The following is an 8,614-nucleotide window of genomic DNA, read 5'->3' on the forward strand; positions in this document are numbered from 1 at the left end:
GTTTCAATTGAATCTCTTCTGTATCAATTGACACACAAATTGACAAATATAATATTACAATACTAACTGCAGCTTGAGAAGGATCTTAGTAGTTGTCAGGTGTTATTGTTGGAAATCACTATAATCTCAGTTGTTTGTCATTGATGTTGCTTATGTGGTTAGATCAAGTGAGGAGAGAGATATTAGGCCGACACCCTTATTCCTATCTGCATCACTGGCTCAAGTCATAAACTTATCTTTCCATTTTCATTACGGTACTTCATTCTTCCTTAACATAGAACATTAGTAAACAACGCTCCACATCTGTTACGTTGAGACAGATATACAAAGAGAATCCGGTTCGGAGGCAAAAATGTTAACTTTGGAGAGACATACACAAAAAATTAAGATTGAGAATAATTACATCCGGAGATGGAAGTACGGATGAGACATTTTCTATTTTTCTATTAGTGCAACCTATCTTTTTTCGTTGCTTTTGTTTTTACAATCTTTAAACTCTTGTTTTTCGCCACAGTGAAAGCCACTGAGGTTCGTCACATGACCTGTCACTTGGCGTATTTTTTCAGGGTTGATTGAGTTTGTGAATGTGAACTCTTCACCAGTAAACTTAAGGTCATCAATATTTCATTTTCTAGAAAAATTAGTATTTGTTGTTACAGTGAGTGTAATCAAGAATCAAGAATGTTTATTTTGTCGTTGACATAATACATATGTATTGACAAAGTCATATTACAGCTTGAATTAGCTACAGTCAATTCTTCAATAATTTATGACATAAAAATTATAAATATTTGAATATATCATTAGCTAACAGGCAGTTTTAAGTTTTACTAGGATATAATAAATAAATATTGCACATAAAAGTAACATACATAAGAATAAATTATCACAGAAAAAATCATTATTATGAAAGACAAAATAGCATAAAAACACTGAAGTCAAATAACAAATAAAACTGCATATAAAAGTTTAAATATAACATATACAACAGTATTGTACCAGCTCATAAATTTAAATGTATCACAAGTATCAATTATAGGCATATAGTTATCTAAAAAATATCTATTTGTTCCAAAAGCAAAAATTCTTGAACTGAATAGACTGGGTTATTCAACAGCCATTCATAAAATTTTGTTAATAAGAAATTTTTATTGTTTAAGTAATTGCTAATTTTAATATATTTATTAATTAATTTTATTATAGATTTTGAAAGACATTTCTACGTGGCTATTGAGTGTTCTCCCTAGCCTGGAATGCGTCCTTGAAATATTACTACTATTTCTGGTGTGATAAGAATGCACATCATTTTGAAAAGTTAAAAGTGGGCATTGTTTCAGTGCATAAGATAAAAGTTCATAAATATACAAATTAATTATTGTTGGAATTTTTAGTAATTGAAACAGCGGCCTGCAGTGGGCATCATCTACTGCATTTGCGAGAATACGAATAACCTTTTTTGAATAGTTAAAATCTCTTTTGTTCTACTGCAACCACCCCAGAAAATTAAGCCATATCTATAGATACTTTGAAAGAATGCAAAATAAACCATTTTTAAATAGCTCATATCAACCAGGGCTTTAAAACATCTAATCAGATAGACAACTCTAGATAGCCTAATTGACACATGATATACATGGGAATTCCATTGAAGTTTGCTATCTAAATGCATCCCAAGAAACTTGACACACTCATCCTTGGGTTGTAAATTTTGGTCAAAAGGCCTCAAACTAAAGACTAAGTGTTGGGTTTTATCAGAATTCAACTTGAAATTATTGCTTAACCAGATTGCCCCCTCATTTACAGCACTGTTTATTAGATGGGAAAGTCCACCCATCATGCCAGCGGCTGCAATAAAGGTGGTGTCATCCGCATATAAAATTGATTTAACTGGATATGAAATATTTGATGGTAAGTCATTTATTGAAATAAAAAAAGTAAGGGTCCAAGCACAGAACCTTGAGGTACTCCATGCTCCACCCTCAACCTGTTTGACCAATCTCCATTAATACAAACAAGCTGTTCTCTATTGGTTAAATATGATTCAAAAAATTGTAGGGCAGATCCTTTAATACCGTAAAATTCTAATTTTAACAACAATTCCTGGTGATCGACACAGTCAAAAGCCTTGCTCAGGTCGCAAAAGGCGGCCCGAGCAAAAGCCTTATTTTCAAAAGCCTCAATCACATTTCGCACCAAGTCATCTATGGCATTTAGGGTTGACTTGCCACTACGGAAACCATACTGTGATGTACAAAGCAGATTATTATGTTCTAAGAATTCATTAACTTGATCAAAGACTGGACCGAGAAATTTTTTAGTTCAGGAGGGAAATACCATTGGCCAAACATATGTTGAATACAAAAGTCAATTGAAGTAATATGGATGGAACTATTTGTTTCAATAAATTATTTGACATATTGTAAAAATCACAACTATTTGAATTTTTTAATCTTTTAACTGCTTTTAAAACATCTTCTTGAGTAATTAATTTCCAAGAGAACTGAGCAGGAGTAACATTTAATTTTGACATATAACACCGGGGTGTTATATTAGGATTAGTGGCACTTTGCCTTAGTTTTTTAACTGAGTTTATGCAGAAGTTATTAAATTCTTGGGGTGAGATTCCAACTCTACTATTGCTAGTATGACCTTGAGTGTCTTTTTTATTAAATCCCAAGCTGCCTTACACTTGTTTTTACTACCTTCTATTTTTTCTCTGTAATAAGCCTGCTTGGCTTCAGAAACAGCTTTTCTGTACTTTAGTTTAGAATTGGCAAGCTGTTGTTTCAAATTGGACGAAGGTGTCTCTTTCAGAATTTGACTCAAAGCAATCAAATTATTTTTCATACATGTTAATTCTTTTGTATACCAGAGCTGTTTTTGAAAACCAACTGTTTTTGATTTTACTGGGCCAGTATCTAATTTAATAAGATTACAATAAAAATGTATTGCTGAGGTAATTTTGAGGGAAATTATTGAAAATAAATCAGTGGTGTTGAAATTATTGCTGAATACTAGGTCCCAATCAGTACAGAGAAGCATCTCTGCCACACAACCAAATTTCCTCACAGGTAATACCATTTTAAAGAAGCCAATAGACCTCTCCTGTATGTTATTTCCTTCAGATACAATAAACTTAATAGGCAAATTAAATAGTAGGGCATCGTGATCAGAAAAAGGGAAGGAGATAACTTCACAGATCGTCCTTTCAGTAGCTGGAAGTCTATTACAAAAAATATTATCCAGACAATTTTGATTTCTGGTTGGTAAATAATTCGTACAGTGATAATTATGTTGTCTTAATAAATTCAAAAATGTTTTAACACTAGTTTTTTGTACATTTGGTAATGTCAAATTCTCCGTTAAGGTCTCCTCCCACCACAACCTTGGAGTTGTGCCACTTGGAAAGAAATAATAGTAAACGCTCTAACTGTTCTAAAAAAACCGTGGGGTTGCCTTCGGGTGACCTATATATGGAGACAGCAATTAAGTTAAATTTATCTATGAATATCCCGGAAACTTCAAAATGCATTTCGTCACATAGGAAACCTAAATCTAGCTCTTTGGCGTTAGAAGTTAGATCATTCCTCACAAATATTAGAGAACCACCTCTTTTAAATTTTGAACGACAAAAGGAACTTATCAGAGAGTAGCCTATAGGATTTGAAAAACTAACCTCGTCATATTGTAGCCAATGCTCCGAGATGCAAACAACAGACACTCTTAGGCCAAGTAAAAAACCCTTCAATATAACAGATTTATCCTTGAGGCCTTGGACATTTAAAAACAAGTTCATACTGTTGTCATCTTCTTGAGTCCTTGGAACGTCATCCGGAGACTGCGGTCTTAGCCTTAGGTTTGGGTTAGCTCTGCGAGTTGTCTTCCATGGGTAAAAAATGTTCGTTTGATGAAGTCCCGTTGATGACTGCTTCTTTTCGAAGAACTCCCTTGAATTTCGTAAGCAAGCAGCCACTAGGCCATACGTCAGCGTTGAGCACTTTGTCCATGTCCGTTTCATTCACCTCGATGTGGAACGATGCGTAGTCCTCATATTTGGTCCTTAATTGAGAACATTTCACAAAGTCTAAGGTCACCTCATGTTTTTATATATCCTTCGATGTCAGATGCAGACACCTCTGGACACAGTCTTGATATGAAAAGAGCCTCCTTCTGGTAGGCCTAGGTCTCACAGGAATCGTTTTGATGAAGGAATCCGTCTTCTTGCCAATAATAACGTCTTTGAGCTCATTTCTTGATTTACGTTAGGATGTGCTAGTATCTTTGGAAAAATCATATTTAGGTGCTTTATATTGCCTTGATTGAATTGTCTTTATGTTATGTGAAACTGAAGCAGAGTTTAATTAAACTTAATTAAGCAGGTGTTAGTTACTTTATGATAATATAGTGTTAAGTGATAAACTGAAATATAAGTGAGGAGAAAAAGACTACAATTTTACAAAAAGACTGATGAATTTTACAACCATGCAGCTCAAAAACAGGAAGAAGGGAAAGTACATACGTACATTCACAACAAAAATAAGATCACATTGATAATAAACAGTTGGCCCCAAAAATATATCAAAAGAATCATGTTCCTGTCCTAAACTGTGATGCAGTTCTTCTTTAGCAGATATTTTATGGTTCAATTAAGATATTGGCCTGTATGTGTTTTCTTCTGATAAACTGTTGTCTTAAGAACCCCAACAAGTTTCAAAGTGTTTGCCTTCCCAGCAATGTCTTTGGAGTTTTTAATAAAAAAAAATGATTTACGAACAGTGAAAACGCCTATTTTCATTTTCTCCTACCTGGACTCCAGACTGTTGTTGGGTATTATATTTTTAATTTTTTAGTGGCAGTCCATTATCACACGTTGTAACTTAAAAATACTGTTGTGCATTACATTTCTTACATCTGATAAACAGGGTAGATTTAGATCTTGAAACGTATTGTTGTAAATTCTGTAACTTATAAATATGGCAAATGTCCGAAGTCTTATTGTCATACCATTGTCAATAACACAAACACATAAAGAATGTTTTGTTTTCTATTAGAAGTAAGCTTATGAGTGACAATTTTCAAAAACATAGTACTCTTCACCATGAATGTTTTTATTTTGAAATATACGAGTATTACACTAGCTGTGACTGCTGGCTTTGTTTTTAATTCGCTACAGAAACAGAGGTTTACATTCATCCCCTTATTAAAGGCGTACCGATGGTTTGATAATGATGGTCATTGGGCGATATCTCCACTTCTGGATCCACTTGGGTATTTAGATATGTACCCTCAAGATATGTATATGTTTGAGTATATAACAAATCAAAATAATGGGGAGGGGTTCTCTATACTAGCTGATATAGACACCAAGTGAGTTGAGCCGAGCGTCATATCCTCAGTCGAAGGGTAGCGGAGTGGTACAGGATGGTTCAGGAGCTACGTGGACTGAAAGTTTTCACCATCAGTCCGAAAAAATCCGAAAACTTCCAGTCCACGTAGCTCCTGAACCATTAGAGATATAGAAAAACTTTCAGAAGCAAAAATGTCTTATTTTGTATAGTAGAATCTAAAAACAACATAAAATACAGGGTGTTCCATAAAAGATTTTAAAGTTGGCCACCATATTGGAAAATGGCGGCCATCTTCAAAAAATTTGAAAGTGTATTCCTGAGTGAAACTTAAAATTGAGCAAGTTCCAAATTTAAAGTGTGGTGCTAAGTCATGTAATTAAAAAGTTAGCTATTGGATCACTTTAAAAAACTCACCCTATATATATATATATATATCATTTATTCAACACTTTTTATCGTCATATTTTCTTTGTAAAGGTTGGCAATATCAGCTGATCAACAATTAAGTTCATGAAGTAATATTTGAATAACCTTTATGGAGGTTTTTGTATTGTGGCGTGTGAAGATTGTATTTTGTGAGATCCTGTGATTATTTGGAAATATTTTATACAAGTGAATAAAATATTTTATTAAATATTTATTTTTAAAATATTTTATTAAATATTTTTATAAAAGTGTATGTAATTATCTTAGTAAATAATGGCAGATAATGTAAATGGTATGTATTCGTTTGAAGAGTATACGGACATGATACTGATTTACGGCAAAGTTAACAAGAATGGCTTAGCTGCAGTTCAGGAATATCGTGATACTTTTCCACATCGAATAACACCTGATCGCAAAACATTTGAAGCTGTGGAGAGACGACTTAGAGAAACTGGTAGCTTTAAACCGAAGCGAATAGATACTGGTCGTCAACGTAGCGCAAGGAACTATAATAATGAACAAGCAATAATAAATGCTGTAGAATTATCACCAACCACAAGCACCAGACGATTATCACGTCAGTTAAATATTTGCCAGTCAAGCGTATGGCGGACACTTCATGAAGCACAGTTGTACCCATTCCATATAACACGTGTTCAAGACTTATTACCGCAAGATCTTAATAAACGGAAGATGTTCTGCCGCTGGTTAAGAAGAAATTGTTTACGACATCAGTATTTTCTTCGGCGTATTCTCGTTACTGATGAATCCTGTTTTACTAGAAATGGAATTGTAAATTTTCGTAATACCCATACTTGGGCGTACGACAACCCACATGAAACTGCGACGAGGCATTTTCAACATACATTTTCAGTCAATGTATAGCTTGGTGTTCTGGGTGATAATTTGATTGGTCCATTTTTCCTCCCTAATCGACTTAATGGAGTAGCGTACTTAAATTTTTTAAGAACAAACCTGCCTACCCTCTTGGAAGATATTCCTGTTCAAAACAGAATAAATGCATGGTTTATGCACGACGGAGCACCTACACATTTTTCTAATGATGAGAAAAACTATTTAAATGATACATACGGTAGACAATGGTTTGGTCGAAATGGACCAGTAAAATGGCCACCACGTTCTCCTGACCTCACGCCAGCAGACTTTTTCTTATGGGGTTGGATGAAGTCAATTGTTTATTCAAAACGGATTAACACCATAGAGGAGTTACGTAATCGCTTTACAGAGGTGGCAGAAACTATCAAGAATGCTCCAAACGTTATGAAACGCGCTAGAAAAGAGTGGATTCGTAGTGCTTAAACGTGCATTGCTAACAACGGAGGACACTTTGAGCAACTATTATAGGTGATTATTACAGTTTTATAAAGGTAAATACATTTTATGTTAATGTTCAGTCTAGAATAAATGATCAGCTGTTACTCACAACCTAAACATTAGTTAATATTTTATGCAGATAAGAATATGCATTTTTGTGCGTTTGTTTTATTTTTAAATAAAGCTAAATTTCAATACCTATTATTAATTTTTTTCCTAAGTAATTCACATGAATCTTTTCATAATTAAATGTTCTACAAATCTGTTTAAGAAAAAAATGACCTTTATTTAACATTTATGGAAGTAATCTTACGTTAAACACAAAAATGTGTTATTTCTTTGCACCAATTCTTGTGTTTTACGTAAGATATCTCTGAAAGTATTGCATTTACAGCTCTGGGACGAATTTTAATAAATTTTTCAGATATAAAAACATAAAAAACAATCGTATTTGTATCTTTGTAACTACCTTTACCATTTTTATACGGCCTGACTTCATGGAGGGTTCTGAAATCCGGGCGAAATCTTTCGCTAGGCGTAACTCGCTAACGAAGCGTTTCCGGGCATATGGTTATATGAACTTTTTTACTTGTTTTTAGCTATAGAATAAGCTCCCGAGAGATGGCCGTTTAGTTTTGAATCACCCTGTATATATATATATATATATATATATATATATATATATATATATATATATATATATATATATATATATGCTTACCAGAAGGATAATAACCATGTCATTGCCGATTTATTTATTGATAAGAACTTGTCAAAGATAGCTTGTCTTACTGGATTTTGTGAAAAGTTGAACATACTAAGAAAGTAATTATAATTGCAAGAAAAGAAGAAAAATATCTTAAACTTGTCAGACATAGTGGAGGGTTAAAAAACTTGATGTCTGGCTATCATAACTAAAGGTGAATACTCGTACACTAGATTATCCGCCTCGAAACTGTTAATTGAAGAAAGGTATTTTTAAACTGAGTGTATTTTTCTGAATATCTCCCCATCAACGATGTCAACTCTATTGCGCACAATATAAATAGTAATAAATGTATTTAATTTCAGACTTTAGTTCAGTATAACTGGTTCCGGATGGGCATCAAGCATAATATCGATGTACTTGATATTATGCCACTCTACAGGTTTGTTCTTTTATCTAGTTTGAAAATATTGGAAGTCACTTATTTTGAATAGGTGTCACTTGTTCGTTTTATATAGGAGGATATTTTCACGAGAGGGATGTGATGATGAGGCACAAGCTGTATGATATTACAAAGTCTACCACATATGAGATCTGATAAGTCAAGTGTTTTACCAGAACCTCCAGAAACAAGGTAGTCGTCGAACTATTTCGGAAGACAAATTTGTTTAATGAAATATAATACAACATAGGCAATACAATGGAGAATCGTCTTGTGCGTAACTCCCTTCTTTATTATTTAAAACTACAGATCTTTGCTAATTCCTTTTTATGACACTTCAAGGTTTTTACTTGGACA

This window comes from Homalodisca vitripennis, chromosome X (assembly GCF_021130785.1).
Source record: "Homalodisca vitripennis isolate AUS2020 chromosome X, UT_GWSS_2.1, whole genome shotgun sequence".
Lineage (NCBI taxonomy): Eukaryota > Metazoa > Arthropoda > Insecta > Hemiptera > Cicadellidae > Homalodisca > Homalodisca vitripennis.